The 17,850-nt window shown below is 39.6% G+C and overlaps 1 protein-coding gene and 1 long non-coding RNA gene across 16 annotated transcripts in view; one reads left to right on the forward strand and one right to left on the reverse strand.

Moving 5' to 3' along the window:
* The window catches only part of LOC133661820 (neurexin-2-like), a 957,097-nt gene that overhangs the window by 176,888 nt on the left and 762,359 nt on the right, over positions 1-17,850 (reverse strand). The window lies entirely within an intron of this gene.
* LOC133662751 (uncharacterized) lies at positions 1,647-17,379 on the forward strand. Its single transcript, XR_009828151.1, has 3 exons — positions 1,647-1,975; positions 15,258-16,702; positions 16,834-17,379. It is a non-coding gene; the product is annotated as an uncharacterized LOC133662751 (long non-coding RNA).

Here is a 17,850-nt window from a genome sequence, read left to right on the forward strand (position 1 = left end):
AAGTTGTGGTCAACCAAGCCAAGATGGCTGTTGTGCAGCAAGCGCATGAGTATGCAAGGGGCCTAGATCAGATACGAGCAACAAATCCAACTATGCAATGGCATAGATAGACCCCTATACATGATCAAAAAAAGATTTGTTGAGTGATATCAACAATTATCCGTCGGCGGCGTTCCCAGATATATCAAACTATCTTGTGCTCCAGACGTCATTCTACACGACAAAACAGATGAAAACTTGGAAAACCATGGCGGTCTACAACTTCTTTGTGTGTGGCTGGGTCAAGGACATTGATATCAAGACTCTCTAACATAAATATGCATAGTTTTTGCTCGGGTAAGGTTGCATTTCATGATTCAACTGCATTTGTCCCATCACACACACACTTGTGTGTGTGATGGGACAAATGCAGTTGAATCATGAAATGCAACCTTACCCGAGCAAAAACTATGCAACAATCATTGGTACTTTAATCTTAATCTTTAAACTTTACGTCTTGCGTCCATTTAATCAAACTAGCAGCTGACATCCATGAGTGCGTATCTGTTTAACAAATTAACAATTACTGAATCATCACCATATTTGATTTTTATCTTATCATATGTATTCTGACACATTTGTGTACAAAATAAAGAAGAGGGGAGACATAGAAGTACCTTTCCTGACAAAGTAGCATTGACTCTGACTTACTGGTTTCTGTTTGTTAAAAATGAAAATACAAATAATATCAAGATAATACTTCAATGGGAAATACCAAACGAGTAAGCTATAAAAAATATATCAAACAAACCTTAAAACGAAGTGGTCACTGCAAACTTGTGCGTTCTTTGACTCTGCTCTCTTCTACTGGAGTCTGTCTCATTTTTGTCGTCGTCTTTAGTAAGATCTTGCATTATTCCGCCCTTCTTGATTACATTTCAATAAACTTTTAGGAAATGTTTATTCTTTTCGCGATTTCAACAGTTCGTACAGCTGAAAACGACGGAAGCAGAGGGCATTTTTCTTCGAGAAAGGCTAAATGGTGCCAAGTACCCATTGAGAACAGACGCTGCTTGACCACCACACATAAATATATATTAAAAAATATATATATATATATATATATATGTGTACATATATATATATATATGTATATATATATATATATATATATATATATATATATATATATATATATATATATATATATATATATATATATATATATATATATATATATATATATACATATATATATATATGTATTATTGGCCCTAGTGTGTGAATGTGAGTGTGAATGTTGTCTGTCTATCTGTGTTGGCCCTGCGATGAGGTGGCGACTTCTACAGGGTGTGCCCCGCCTTCCGCCCGAATGCAGCTGAGATAGGCTCCAGCACCCCCTGCGACCCCAAAAGGGACAAGCGGTAGAAAATGGATGGTTGGATATATATATATATATATATATATATATATATATATATATATATATATATATATATATATATATATATATATATATATATACGTTTGTATATATATACATGTATATAGTTTGTGAGCCGAACGTGACATCATTAAAATCCAATCAATTGGCCTCGAAAAGGCACGTGATTTCGCAATGCATTGTGGGGTCTGGGTAGCCATTTTAGCTGGCTTTTAACAAGCAGTATTGTGAGAGAAAGCATCAAGCTGGATTAAAATGGATCATACGAAAGAAAAAAATCAAGGGACTAACAAAATAAACTAGACCCTGTTCCAAAGGCCCGCCACCTTGAAAAATAAGTAAAATTGATGGATTTTATCCATGTGAGCACATCCAATAGACGAGATCTAAGACAGCTGCCGAGCGTGTCCTGTATCACGATCATCAACAGAGTCAGTTTTTATACAGGAGAAACATTTTGGAATGTCTGTAACGGCTCACAGACAAACCTACTTCCGGTGTGTGCAAGACCTTGGAATTTTACATCAGAAGGAGAAGACTGTACTTTCAAAGGTAAGTCAACAGGACTTGTCACTGTGTTGTGTCTCCTCGAGAAATGTGTTTCAAACTAAATATCTTTCAAGTCTAAAATACACTGTGTATGTATTAATATGGGAAATATTTACGATCTTCTCAGTTATTGATCTGTGAATAGGGGTATTGCTTTTTTCCCAAAAACTGTGCGTTGTTTGTAACCCGCAGCTTGCTTAGCTTAGCTTAGCTAACATGCTGCTAAATTGTATGTGTGCAACAGAATACAATCAAATGTGATTCAAGCTTACGAGACTGACAATGCCGTGAACACACCAACATGTACCGGGTGATGCGTTAAAAGTGATGTTTGATCATCTCACGGCTATTCTTCTAATTAGCTCACTAGCCTGACTGGCTTTGTTTCTACGCTAGCAATATGACACATCTCATAACATCTTTTTTTCCCCCTAAGCAATCATGACATCACATGCCGCATGATTGTGCCATGTTTGAAACTTGTTAAAGAAAAGAACACAACTTCAGGACAGAGTTTTGCACTAGGTGATGCAAATAAGCTATTCAGACGCCAGCAAGAACCACAATGCATTGCGTTTCCACGTCACACTTTCGAGCCCTATAGAGGATTTTTTGATCTTTGGCAAAAATATGTCTGATGTTTTTATTTATGACTATATCATCCATTTGGTGCAGTAATCATCTTAAGGTATGACAGAACCTTCCATTGACATGATACACAAAATAAGAATAATCTTATTGTTCTGATAATGTGGCTCCCAGAACAAATTAGTGAATAGCAGTGGTATACAAATACTTAAAATGCCAGACCACCTTTGTGCTGAGAGTACTTCCCTCCACTGTAATGAACCCTTGGCACGGGTGTATTGAATTAAGAGCGTGTAAGCCAACACCTTGCACGATTAGTTTGTCCAAGCCTCTACGCTGGAAATGAAATAGACTCTCGGAGCACACTTGACCGCAGGTTAGAGCACATTCTGCACAAAATGCTGGTTTGATGAAATGAGCGGATGGTGCCGCAGTGCGTTAGTATACTGCTGAGGGGTTGCTGGAGTGTTTGGCAGAATAAAAGTGTTTACAGTTAAGGGAATAATAACCTCTAATTCTCCAATGAACAGGAATAGAGACAAACATCTAAAAGCTAGAGATTAGGCCTGAGGTCTGATGAAGGAGGGAGGAAGATCAATGTGAAAGTTATTCCTAGGATCGAGAACTTCGTTGTCATTCCCCCGGAATGTGTTCCTCACACTAGGGTTGGGCGATATGGCCTTTTATTAATATCTCAATATTTTTAGGCCATGTTATGATACACGATATATATCTCGATATTTTGCCTTAGCCTTGAATTAACACTTGATGCATATAATCACAGCAGTATGATGATTCTATGTGTTTACATTAAAACATTCTTGTTCATACTGCATTAATATATGCTCATTTTAAACTTTCATGCAGAGAGGGAAATCACAACTAAGTCAATTTACCAAAACTGTATGTATTAAACAGTTATTAAGCAGTGGCACAAACATTCATGTCATTTCAAAAAAGAAAGTGCAAGATTGTCAGAGACATTTTAAAACAAGCTATTATTGCACTTTTGTGCATGGTGTCACTAAGATGACATATCAAAACAACACTAAATTAAAGTGCACTTTTTGTACAGAACGCCACTACGATAGTTTAAAACTAATAAAGTGCACTTTTGTGCATGATGTCACATAAGATATTTCAATAACTGTCAAATAAAAATGAGCTGCATAATAGGAAATCAAATAGTGTATGTCCTTTGCTATGTGGTAGGTTACTGCGGACGTTATCTCCTTCTGTTGACTTTTTTTTTCATACGGTGTTGATCTGGAAATGGTTGCTTCGGCATTTTATAATGTGGCACCGAACGGAGATGTTGACATGCAGAGTTTCAAGCACTCTTCATTCTCTAGCGGGTGACTTTTCAAATGATGCTACAAATTAGCAGTGCTGCTACGTTTTGTAGCAACACTTTTGCCGCATACTTGACATATTACGGTTGTCTGTTCGACACCTTCCCGCTTGAAGCCAAACCACCTGCAGATGATGGACCCTGTGTTGTTTTTCTTGGGAATTAATTATTCCTTAATTTGTTACCAGATTCACACCTTCTTTCTCTCGTATTACCACTCGCACCACTACGCTAGCACCACAGCTAACATTAGCCATGTCTCTACCTCGATGCTCGGCGAGGGCGTATGGCGTTGCACACGCGACAGTATGTGACGTATGTAACAAGGTGCGCTTGTTGTATGTCTCTGTGAGGAGAGACAAGAAAGAGTGAGAAAAGCCTGTAGTGTAATGCCTGCAGCTAAAAGCAACTGTGTGAGAACATATACTCGAATTTCACGATATAGTCTTTTTTCTATATCGCACATAGGAAACCCGCGATATATCGAGTATATTCGATATATCGCCCAGCCCTACCTCACACTCCACAGTATCCCACATCAAAAGCTAGGTGAGGTGTGGAAATGAAAGGACACTCAATCATTGATGTGTGAAATGAATATATTACATGGTTTGTGTGTGTGTGTGTGTGTGTGTGTGTGTGTGTGTGTGTGTGTGTGTGTGTGTGTGTGTGTGTGTGTGTGTGTGTGTGTGTGTGTGTGTGTGTGTGTGTGTGTGTGTGTCATGTAATGTGATACACACACATGGCTCAGGTCAGCTACGTGGAATTAATGTTGCACCACTGAACATCCAACGTGGAAGATCCATTCGGAAGTAAATGCATAGCAGTGTTCTAGTTTTGATGTGACAATCTTGTATTGCTGGTTGTTGTGCAGTCAGTTGCTAATCATTTTAAGGCAGTGTCCACATGTATACGGGGGATGTCTTAAAAAGGAAATTTTACGTTCCTCTCGAGTAAAAAAAAAAAAAAATCATCGGTGTGGGGGAAAATGCATTGAGAAGCTGTACATCTCATGCCAGAGAAACAGGTGGTAGCCTCAAAATTTGCAGCCATTTTAGTGATTTTCAGGAAAAGACATTGAAAACAAAGGGAATTGAGAACAAGAATTGAACATGAAAAAAAGAGTGTGTACTATTGGTGTGTACAATTAGTACTATTAGTGGGCATGTTGCGTGTGATTTACTAACACTGCGTATACAATTGTAAAGTAGGGACTGCCTTATTTAAATGAGGATTTTGCGTGTACTAAACGAGGCATCACTACCAACACACTCTCATTTACTGGACATTTATTTTTTCATGCTCCTACTTATGGTGTTTTGCTAAGTTTTTAAACATCCAAGAGACATCTATTATTTGTATGGGCATTTTAGAAGCAGTCCACTTTTTTATTTTTATTTTATTTTTAACCGCATTTACAATGCATACTTCAAGTTTTTTTTTCATATATGATATCTTAATAACATTCATTCTTTATAAAAAATAAGCAAATATTTAAAAAAAAATTCATGACACCAAAATGCATCAATATAATTTGTTTTACTCAGCCCCTCAATGATTCAACAGCTATAAAAGGATGATGCGAAGTAGACAATGTATAACATTTTTAATTTCTGTCCATCCAAAATGTTGACACACGCATACATGGCGGAGGATTCTCTCCTTTCCATCGTCTGTCTGTGCAGTGCAAGCACTGATCTTGCAGCTATGTGTGGAACTGTCAGTTTGCATGTACTTCTCACACGTGCTAAATAAAAAGCTAAATAGTGCTCACAAAACATGCATGCTAAATAATTATATTTGCATCTTCTCACAGTATGGTGGGCATTTGGATGATAGCATATATTTTGCATATTAATGAAGGCCTTGACGCAAAATGGATTGCACGCTTTATTTTTCTCACTTAATAGACACAATCTACTTTTTACACGTTTAGTAGATCAGCTTTGCATGTGCTATCAGGTTGGCCCGAGTTTTAGTACATGCAAACCTTTAGTAAATCAGGCCCTAAGGGTGTACTTTGAATTGCCTTGTGTACCAATTGTGCTCTACAAATAAACTTGCCTTGCAACGGTACGTAATAATCACAGTTCAATATATGTAACTCTGTCTTTGTTCAGTTTATTTTAGGCAGATTAAGGGATAATAATACAATTAAAAACATAAACTGCGTAGCTTTTGAGAAAAAAACAACAACAAAAAAACTTTAAAGGCCCCTTTGATGCTGACAACGTTGGCACTTATGTCATAGTTGTGGACCTAAAGATGATGTCAGGCTTGTTTTTTAATAAGTTTCAGCACATTTTGGCACTCCCGCTTTTAACTTCAAAACAGCCTGCTGACGTCACCCACATAAAACTGGAGGGCATTTCATATTGAGGTGTATGTGTTTTGGTAGCATCTTCGTTTCGATTTCCCGATGTTTTCGTGCATAACTTAGGGGAATTACCAAATATGTCTGCCAGATGGATTGTTAAGGGTTGTAGTAATACAACTAAAGAAGGGTTCAGCCTGCATACATTTCCAAATGATGCGAAAATAAAGAAAGTATGGACTTCTCTGATTGAGCCGGACCAGGCAAGAGGAATGTAATTTACAGCGATCATTTAAATGATTTGGACTTCGAAGAAGAAGGTTTTGATCGAAGTTTGAATTTCAAACATGTAAAAGACTCAAGCCAAATGCGATCCTAAAAATCAGGAGCACATTTGAGGGAAGAAAGACTAAGTCAGAGCCTGCAAAAACGGAGAAAGAAGAGCAGACCCTGTGCTCAAAAACGAAAACAAAGAAGTAAGCTGCTCGTATGTTATATCGCGTCCTCTTCTACTGATGTTTTTCTCAAGATGCTTAAGGAAATACTGAAAGACCATGATGAAAAACAGGCTATGGTGTCTATGGAAGAGCAGGGAGAATACGGAATACAGTGTTTTTAAGCTCTATCGCTCGCCATGACTCCTGCTAGCCTAAGGCAGGGCTGCACTGTGTTTGTTTACAGGGTGGACAGGTAATGGAAGGCACACTGTGGCCTTACGCCTCTGTACCATTCTGAAAGTTCCGTAACAACCCAAATAAACATAGAAGAAGACATGTTCCTAAATACGCTGGGCTTTTGTCCATGTGGACAAGGCCTTAATGGGTCAAACGAATGATATTCCAGTAAGAACCACAGTAAAATCTGAGGTAATTGTCTTACTATGAAATCATCAGTGTTTTAGTTCTGTGACGCGTCTGAATGAAGAAAATCCAGTTTATTGTACTTCTTTTATCTCTCCTCACTCGTTGTACTGACCCGGAGGGATTTGTTGAACGGGGGTCTGGGTCGCCTGCCACTGAGCTGATATCTTCTAAGGAGGAAGGCTGGGAGGAAGCAAGGCAAGCCTGATCCTAAATAAATGACTTTCTGTACTCTGAGAGCCCTTGAATGGGAAACAAATCAAGCTGAACCAATGATGCGTGGGGACAAAAAGCCAAACATGAGGGCAGAGACGGAGATTTGCTGCGTGCTGTGTCTGGAACCACAACATTTAGCCAAAGGCTTGCCACTTACTCTGTGTCTCTTTTGCTAACTGCCTCACTTCCTCTCCTCCTTTAACCTTCCTTTCGCCACCCAGCCTATCTTTTTCTACGCGGGTTGGCAGACGGCGACCATTATATAACCCTCTATTTGGTGGCAGGTGCTGAGAGTTGGCTCTGAGGCCAGCGCACAAGCACTAGATAGGGCCCTTAACGAGGCGCATATTAGACTCCGCAGATGCTGAGGGCATGGCAAACAAACTCGCTGGTGGTGCCGCTTGCAATGCACCATCATTTAAGATGAGGAGCAACTTGACTTTTAAAGCAATCTGTTGGGTTGGAGTCAATGGCACTTAGCACAACATCACCCAAAACAAGCATACTGTGAGCTGTTACCAATACGAGTTGTTTTTTTAAAACGGATAGAGGCTCGATCTACTAAGATCAGTTCAGTTCAGTTTCCGTTTATTTCGAACATACATACGATACAATGTAATGCATCACACAATTCCAGTTGTTTCATTACAGCATGTCTGAAAAGGAGTAGGAAGAATCAGAACTAATTTAATCCTACCCCTTTTCATACCATAGCATTTTATCCAATTTCCTTGTTCTCTGTAACAGAACAGTGAACAAATACATAATAAATAACTAATACACCATGGTAAGCAAACACCAGCCCTCCTTCACACCAGTATTTATTAGGGGCAGGTTGTTGAATGCATTTAATGACACAGAATGGGGGAGACAAAGTTATCAGGCCAATATTTGGAGGTAGTATCACAACAGAAATAGTGTTGATCGTATGTATTTGTTTGTGTAAGATAATGTTTCTACTTCTGAACTGTTGCACACAAAAGGGTGAAACTCTCATAAAACTTACTGTGTTGCCTGTGCTATTATTTTTCTGACAAATATACCACATTGTAGTGTAGTTATTTAACTGTTTAATGGGGCCCTATTATGCAAAACCATTATTTCTTATCTACTGGTACCTGCTGTTGTGTATTTAGGATCTACATAAGTCTCGAATATTTACAATCAAACAGTGGAGGTATTGCGTGGATATCAATAAAATAATCTTGACTTCCCTCCAATTTCCACCAAATGAGCCGTTTAAAATTTGTGTGACGTTGTGTTCAAGTGTGACGTCAGCGGATTATCCATATGTGGTAGAAATGTGCCTTGCGCGCGTCCGCCAATGTAGTCTGTACTGTAGTCAATAAGCATATTTTTGTCTCTATCCTCTTGTTGTGGGGCAGACTGGCTCATACATGCACATGCATCCTCCGCTGTTGCCAATTCTAATACAAATTAGCACATTGTTTGAGCTTAAATCTGTCAGTAGACTCGCTATTGAAACGCTAAAAATTACAACAACATGGGCATGAAGAAGACGCAGTCAAAATGGAGGCATGTAAATATGAGCCGCCCACAAAACGTTGCATTCTGAAGAGACGGTCAAAAAGCGGCTTGAAAACGGTTTGTAAAACATAATCTATGAAAAATTTCGACCCAAGAACAAACATAACATGTTATGTAGAGAACAAGGAAGTGTTTTAAATGTAGAAAAATAATTGTAATATGACCCCTTTCGGTTGGATTGAAATATGTTCAATCTTTCTCCAAAACACGCACTTTAACTTTATGAACACAAAACTTGGTACACATCTTTATGTGTAATGTGTGAAAAATGTGAGCAGGATTGGTTGGAAAAACAAGACCACTACCTAACACAACCTTTTTGCAGGGCCACGGACGACACTCCGCAACTAATTCTTATAAACTGCAAATGGTGATTTTAAACATGATGCTGCAATTTTCTAGAATCTGTGTAAAAGAGGCAACTAACTTGGACTTTCTAAAAGATGCTATTTGGCAGTCCTATTTTCCAATTGTGATATTACATCCAGACAAAATTGGAAGATAAACTAGCTTTGAATTTGAAATAATAAAATGTTGACTTTTTTTTGGACTATATTCTTAGTTACTGACTAGGGGAATACAAACATTGTTGCCTTGTGGAAGCAGGGCTTTGTGCACAAAGTCTGCTTGATCTAACACTAATCCACACACTGTATTCTCCTGATGGAAGGAAGCAGTGGTCTCCAAGCCATTACGTGGTCTGGGCAATGCACACATGACGGCACAGTAAAGACTAAGGCCATTCCTCCACCATTTACCAAACTTAAATGCCATCCAGTTTAGTTATGTGCAGGGGAAAAATTAGCTCAGCGTTTAAAAGCATTTAAAAAGGGCGAGTTGTGCTCTACAATTGTGATGACAGAAGTTCCTTTCGAATGCTTATTCAAGTACAACAAAAAGGCACGTCCATGCACTCTCCAAGGACGATAAGACAGGTTACAGAAACGAGCGTGGCTGAAAGATACGCTTGGAGGCAAATAAAGTGCAAATCATATCTGGGTTTGTCAACGGAAGTGAGCAGATAAGAGCACAATAAACCTTGCCCCGACACACGCAAACATGGCACTGGCAGCCATTCAAGCGTTGCAACACAAGTAACTCCAAAGGCATCAACTAAACTCATCAACTATTTAGGCAAAAGTAACACAGCAATGATGGCAAGCTTTAATGCCATAGACTCTAAAACTCTAGTGGAAACGGTGACAGCTCTAAAGTCATCCACCTGCTGCCTTGATGTTTTACCTACCAACTTCTTTAAGAATGTTTTTGACTGCCTATCAACAGACATCTTGCAAATAGTTAATAATTCTATTAAATCGGGCAATTTCCCGAAGGCTTTCAAAACTGCAGTCATTAAACCTCTTCTAAAAAAGCAGAGCCTAGATGCCTCTGTTATCAACAACTACAGACCAATTTCAAATCTACCATTCATAAGTAAAATAATTGAGAAAGTTGTCCTCCAACAACTAAATCACTTCTTGGCTTCTACTGGCTGCCACAACAACTTCCAGTCAGGATTTCGACCTCTTCATAGCACAGAGACGGCCCTTCTTAAAGTTATAAATGACATCCGTCTAAACACAGACTCTGGCAAAACTTCAGTATTAATGCTTTTGGACCTCAGTGCTGCATTTGACACTGTCGACCACTCAATACTTTTGGACAGGTTGGAAAACTGGGTGGGGATCTCAGGCACAGTTTTAAGCTGGTTCAAGTCATATCTACAAGATAGGAACTATTTTGTTTCCATTGGTGACTTTGTATCAGAACCAACCAACGTAACGTGTGGAGTCCCCCAAGGTTCAATCTTGGGGCCGACTTTATTTAACATCTATATGCTCCCACTAGGACAAATCATGCAAAATAATAACATTGACCATCATTGCTATGCCGATGACACCCAAATCTATGTAGCGCTATCACCAAATGACTATCGCCCCATAGATCTTCTGTGCCAGTGCATTGAGCAAGTCAAACACTGGATGTGCCAAAATTTCCTACAACTAAATGAAGATAAAACTGAGATAATTGTTTTTGGTGCTAAAAAAGAAAGGTTTAAAGTCATCCAACACCTTCAATCACTGTCCCTGAAAACCTCAAATAAAGCCAGAAATCTTGGGGTTATTTTAGATTCTGATTTACATTTCGACAGTCACATCAAATCAGTAACAAAATCGGCCTACTATCACCTCAAAAATGTAAAAAGACTTAGAGGGCTCATGTCAGCTCAAGACTTAGAAAAACTTGTACATGCCTTTATTACCAGTAGGCTAGACTATTGTAATGGTCTCCTTGCAGGTCTTCCCAAAAAAACTGTCAGGCAGCTACAGCTTGTTCAGAACGCTGCTGCTAGAGTTCTAACAAAGACCAAAAAATGTGAGCACATTACACCAATTCTTAAATCCTTACATTGGCTCCCTGTACATCAGAGAATAGATTTCAAAATCCTCCTGCTCACATATAAATCACTACATGGTCTAGGGCCCAAGTATATCACTGATATGCTCCCACTATATACGCCCTCTAGATCACTAAGATCTTCTGAGACCAATCTGTTAGCGGTTCCAAGAGTAAACTCAAATCAAGGGAGATCATCATTCAGTCACTATGCAACACATAGCTGGAATAAACTTCCTGAAGATGTCAGACTCTCCCCAACTCTCACTACTTTTAAAACTAGACTGAAGACTTTTATGTTCACCTTAGCTTTCAGCTAAATCTTTTAATCTTTTAACTTTTAACGTCTGCACTGTTTTTATTTTTATTGTCTGCATTTTAATTTTGCTTTTATTTTCTTTCATTTCACTTTGTTGTCTGTGAAGCACTTTGAGTCTGCCTTGTGTATGAAAAGCGCTATACAAATAAAGTTGCCTTGCCTTGCCTTGCCTAAAAAGTAAAACGCGTATGAGTGGCTGTGTAGGAGCTAATTAAGTAGATAAGACACATAGGGCCTGATTCACTAAGATCCAAATGCCATGCGCTAGACATTGTGTGCAAAACATTGTAGTATGAGTGGGTGTGTTGCGTGCATGTGATATACTAACACTGCATGTGCAATTGAAAAGTGGTGCAGACCGCCTTATTTAAATAATGTTTTTGCATGCATACAGGGCTTTTACAATGGAGACAATCATTTTCTGCACATTCATGTTATCATGCTCCTACCTGTGTGCAATGTGTTAAATCAGCAGCACACATCTATAATCTGTAAAACCTTTTCTGTATCGCAATGTAGACAACAGAAATATATGCACACTAACACGTAATTGTGTGTGCAAGGCTGTGGATCGCATCACCAGCGCATTCATGCGTCCGGAATAATTCAAGCGCTACAACATGCGCACAATGTAAGACGTATATTCATGTAGGACATACAGGATATTATAGTAATATATTTCCTGAATAAATAAAAAAATGCCAGCAGACACCAAAACGCATTAATTAAATTCATTTTAATCAGCCCTTAAGTCACCCAGAAGCTATACAATTATAAAAGGAAATTGCTAAATAGAAGATATGTCCAATATTTTTTATTTCTCATAGTCCAACATGTTAACAAACACACGTAGGATGAACGTTTCTCGTCTGTCCATCGTTTGTATTTTCTGTGCGAGCACCGATCCTGCAGCCGTGTGTGGAACAGCCAGTTTGCACGTCCTTCTGACACGTGCTAAATAAAACCCTAGTGCTTGCAAAACGGTGATGAGCGTTGATAAATCACATTGCACGTGTTAAATAATTATATTTGCATTTTTCCCCCCAGTATTGTGGGTGTTTTGATGATCAGCATATATTTTGCATATTAATGAGGACAGAGACGTAAAATGTTTTGCACACCTTTTTCTGCTTACTTAACAGACGCAATACACTTTGCACACATTTAGTAGATAAGCTTTGCGTGTGCTAACACGCTTCCACATATTTTAATACACGCAAAATTTTGTAAATCAGGCCCATAAGGAGTGGATTTAAAATTTAGTGTAGCCAGAAATGTGTAGCAAAACCCAACTAAGATGACAACATAGACAAGTGATGTCATTCTCCCTTTGCCCTCTTCCCCCACCCATCACTTTAAGTCAATAGATTTAGGATGGGAAAAATAGTTCTAAGGTTGTCAATAAGTATAATTGTAAATATTATTGCTAATCGTTTTTTTCATTATCTACAACACTAATTGAAGCTACAGCATCAGACCTACTAATAAAGGTAATGGTTGAGTTTATCTAAACATGCTTCAGCAAATTAAAACAGGAAACACCATACTGTATGATTACAGTTGAGTAGTTCAACATGACTGAACAGAAACAGGAAGATAGAGCTTATTCAATCCAGTCCTTCCCCATGTCTCAGCAACTACGGATAGTTACTGTGTTTAATATATACCAGGTTACCAGTTTCTAATAGGGAAATATACATTTGACTAATGTATAATAACTCAATAATATTGAGTTATTCAATAAGTAAATTATTTACAGGAGTAAACACTGGCAGAAAAATATATATATACAATGTAAATAAATGCAACAATTATATTTAATAATAGTGGCCTTGAGTTTATTTAATAATTTTACACCATATACAGGTGAAACTAAAAAAAAAATAGAATATTGTGCAAAAGTTAATTCATGCAAGCAATTCAAATGTGAAATTGATATGTGATTGTACTGTAAATTCATTACATACAAAGGTCCTAATTTGCTAAAATCCAAATACCACGCACTTGACAGTGTATGGACAAAATAATGTGTGCTAGGATTGAGCGTGTTGCATGTGCAATTGAAAAGGGGCGAAGACCGCCTTATTTAAATGGAGATTTTGCCTGCATAGGGGCTTTTATCACGGAGAAGATCTTTTTCATTACATTCATGTTGTCATGCTCCTACATGTGTGCGATACGTTGAACTAGGAGCACACATCTATAATCTGTAACTCCATTTCTGATTCGCAATCTAGAAAACAGAAACATATGTTTCCTAAATAAAACATTTTAAAAAATGCCAACCTACCCTAAAACACATCAATTACATTAATTTTATTCAGCCCCATAAGTCATCCAGCAGCAATATGTGTTGACACACAATGTGCAATATGTTGTATTTCAGTCAGTCCAAAATGTTGACATGTACCCGTAGGAAGGAGGATTCTCGTCTGTCAATCATCTGTCTGTGCAGAGCAAGCACTGATCCTGCAACCATGTGTGGAACTGTCAGTGTGCACGTCCTTTTGACATGTGCTCAATAAAACGCCAAACAGTGCACACAAAATGGTGACGAGTGTTGATAAATCACATTGCTAATTGGGTTTGCATTTTATTCTCCCATTATTGCGGGCCTTTTGATGATCAGCATATATTCAGCAAAATAATGAAGAGAAACACAATTTTTTTTTCAAAATTATTCTGCACACTTAACAGACACAATCCACAATCCATTTTGCACACATTTAGTAGATCATGTGCTATCAGGTTTGCATGTGTTTTAGTACATGCAAACCCACTCAGTGACCTAGTGGTTAGAGTGCCCGCCCTGAGATCGGTAGGTTGTGAGTTCAAACCGAGTCATACCAAAGACGATAAAAATGGGACCCATTACCTCCCTGCTTGGCACTCAGCATCAAGCACCAAAAATGCTGCTGCCCACTGCTCCCCTCACCTCCCAGGGGGTGAACAAGGGAATGAGCCAAATGCAGAGGACAGATTTCACCACACCTATTGTGTGTGACAATCATTGGTACTTTAACTTTAACTTTAGTAAATCAGGCCCAAATTGAGATGTCAAGCATTTATTTGTTATAATTTTGATGATAATGGCTTACAGTTTTTGAAAAGTTCAAATTCTTTAAAAAAAACATTTGAAGTTTCCACAAACTGTAAGCCATTATCATCAAAATGATGTCAATAGAAGGCTAGACATACCTTGAGTTGCATGTTATGAACCTATGTCATATATTAGTTTCACCATGTCAATCTGATTGGTGGAACCTTTGCACGACAATTTCATTGTTTTCACCTGTGTTAATATATAAGCTCATACTCCTTAGCAAGACAACAATTATGAACAAATTGGGTGAAGCATGTTTAAGTAATGTTTTGCACCATGTTGTAACTTTGTTGTCTGAGGGGGAGACAGTGAAGGGCAGCCAATTTCAGCAAGCAGTGCACAACTACTCGAAAGTTCTGGCCCTGCCATGCAATCTAACACGAAGCAATGCACTTGTGCTTTGAGAAATTGAACACGGTGGATGCAAATACAACATCTATTGAAGGCAGGACGGACAAATAAATGACAAACACGAGCTCGTGAGAGGCCAAAACAGGAGATATTCATCATTCCCTCTTGAGCACAGAGGGAATGAATGAGTCGGCATGTCGGGATGGGCTGACATTTTGCTCCCTATTTACTCTCACAGCTGTTCCTGTCAAAATGGAGAGTGGGAGAGACTTGAAGAAGCCTAGCAAGAGATGGACGACAGGGAAAGAGGAAACGGCGAGTTGCCACCTTTGCCACTGACCTTCAATGGCTGACACTATATCCTCTGCTTGTCTATCTTCTCACCAACAATAATCTGCTCTCTTTTGATCTCTGTAGCTTTGCAAATGCTGACAGAGGCCTTGCTCTCCCGAGGAAGGCAGCTTTTCTTTTCGGCGAGGTTTCAAACACGTAACGGAGGTGAAGTGTGCAGGGATATGGCTTTCATAAAGACTGCAGTCCACTCCAGGAAAGCATCACATTGCCTTCCCTGGAGCATTTCAGCAGAACTACGAAATAAAGCTAAACCTGGGAGGATAGCCACCGAGCCACGGACATCAACTATTCAGGCTGAAAGGCATTGTAAACATCTCATTTAAATGCAGAATTCCCAACCAGACTAGTGCAGATTTGACACACAGTGGGGTAGCGGCAGCTTACAAAGTGCCAAACGACAAAAACAACATGATTTTTAATCTCATTAGTTGTCGCCTCCGTGGTTAATTTAATCACCTAATATAATTTTTAAACATGTCTTAATGTGTACGAGGGCCTGTTGCTACTTTCCCTGTATGTAGTTTGTTTAATATAGTTTAGTCTTTATTTGAAGGGACAATGCACAGAAACATTAAGCTCAAAGACAGATATGTTCTGTACCAGATTATAGCTAAATAGCTAATTTCCATCTGCAGTCCCTGGCTACCTAAATTAAAGGGATACAAAAATCATGCAATAAAATTATGACATATAAGTGAGAAGGCCGCAACATTAAATGTGTGGCATGTCGGTGTCCGCCGCACCTGTCTTGTAATTAGTGGGCGGCACCAATCATAGTCTATAAAGCCTCGTGGATGGCAGGCACACCATATGGCGTGTTGCATGGCCATTTGATTGGCGGAAAGTTGTGTACCTGGGTGTTTCGCTGTGGCGTGTGTTGCTAGACAGCGGCTCCTGCCCAAGGTAAGATGTATCTGGGTTTGCCTCTCTGTTGGGGCTTTAAGCCAAGACTGACAAACGTCTTGCTTAGATCTCGAGTTCCACTTGGGACCAGTCAATGGCCATTTCCGGCTCTCCCCCTCCTCCCGCTGTGTGCAGGTGCGTGCCTTCACGGCAGGTAAGACGCCAAAGTGCATATTTGATCTTTTTATGCCATTAAGACTCATGTTGTTACGGCTCAAGCTCTTGCCGCCACACAGTCTGCTGTGCACTCCTCTGAGTGGGCCTCTGGACACGCCCACGGGCGTTCCTCTCCTACTGCGGACACGCCTCCGCGCAGCTGCACACAATTGGCAATCAACAAACCTGCTGCTGATGAGAGCCCCACGTCCTTCATAAGCCAGCGGATCCTGCGTTTCAGTGCCAGAACGTAGCTACTTGTCACGTACAGTAAGCCCAACACGTCTCTAGCTCTCCTCGCCTATGTGCTTCCTTGTGCTTTGTGTTTCCCCTCCGTGCTCATCGTCTTGTGTCCTGTGTCGTCACCCTGCAACTTCTCTTCGTTCCCTGGATTCGAGCAGTGTGTCTCGTCTCCCCGGATTCCCTCCTGTCTTCTTGATGTCTTCCTGGATCTTGACCTCTCGCCTGGACACGGAATTTGACGCCTCGCTCCTGCCCTTGACCTCTTGCTTGCCCACGGCCCTCCGAACCTGCCTTTCTCCTTCTGGACTTCCGCACCTTCCTCAACCTGCACCTTCAACAACTCCTGGTAACACTCAGCTAAACGCAACACATAGTCACACCATACATATTTGTATTACTTGCACACGTCATTCTGTTATTTTAATAAACATGCCTAAGGCTAAGCGACGTCCCTGTCTCAGTGCCGTCTCCTTCTCCACCGCACATAACACATGTCCTCTCTTAGGTACGAGCTCTGCAGCTGTGCCTGCACCAAGGCTGCTGACATAAAGAATTGTTGCTTTGTCTATTGCTTTGTCCAATGTGTGTCTTGGGGCAGCATTTGAACAGGGTGTGTCCTCGCTAAACCCCCCCTCATAGTGCCCCCGCAGCGCATCTTGTGTTGGGTGGTGCGTTCAGGTGCGCTCTGAACACAGCAAGCTAAATCCACGCTCACTTGAATGTGTCAAGTGAAGGCTATAACTAATTTTAAACATCTTTTAGTGCAGTGTAACATTTAGTTTGGTTTGTTTGCTGTTTAGCATTAGTTATTTTCTTTGCTGTGTTTGATCTGATTTTGTATTATTTTGGAGTTGTACATTTTTGCTTTGCATTGTTTCTTTTCTTTTGTGTGATTGTTATTATTATTACTGTCATCATGTTACTATTTGAATGCATTGTTTTTATCCCCAAAGGCCTATAATGTCAAATATTGTAGTAATATAAAACAAAGTGTACATTTTTGTATTCAGCTCACTGTCTCGTTTGGTGTCTAAACCTGATGCGGCCTTAACACAAAACTTTTACTGGTTTTGGGGACCATTTCAACCCCAGTGGCGTTCCGCTTCATTTAAATATTCAAAATGTAATTATTCAATTCAACCCCTCTCGCCACATAAGTACAATCTGATACAGAA

The sequence above is a fragment of the Entelurus aequoreus genome, linkage group LG12 (assembly GCF_033978785.1).
Source record: "Entelurus aequoreus isolate RoL-2023_Sb linkage group LG12, RoL_Eaeq_v1.1, whole genome shotgun sequence".
Classification (NCBI taxonomy): Eukaryota; Metazoa; Chordata; class Actinopteri; order Syngnathiformes; family Syngnathidae; genus Entelurus; species Entelurus aequoreus.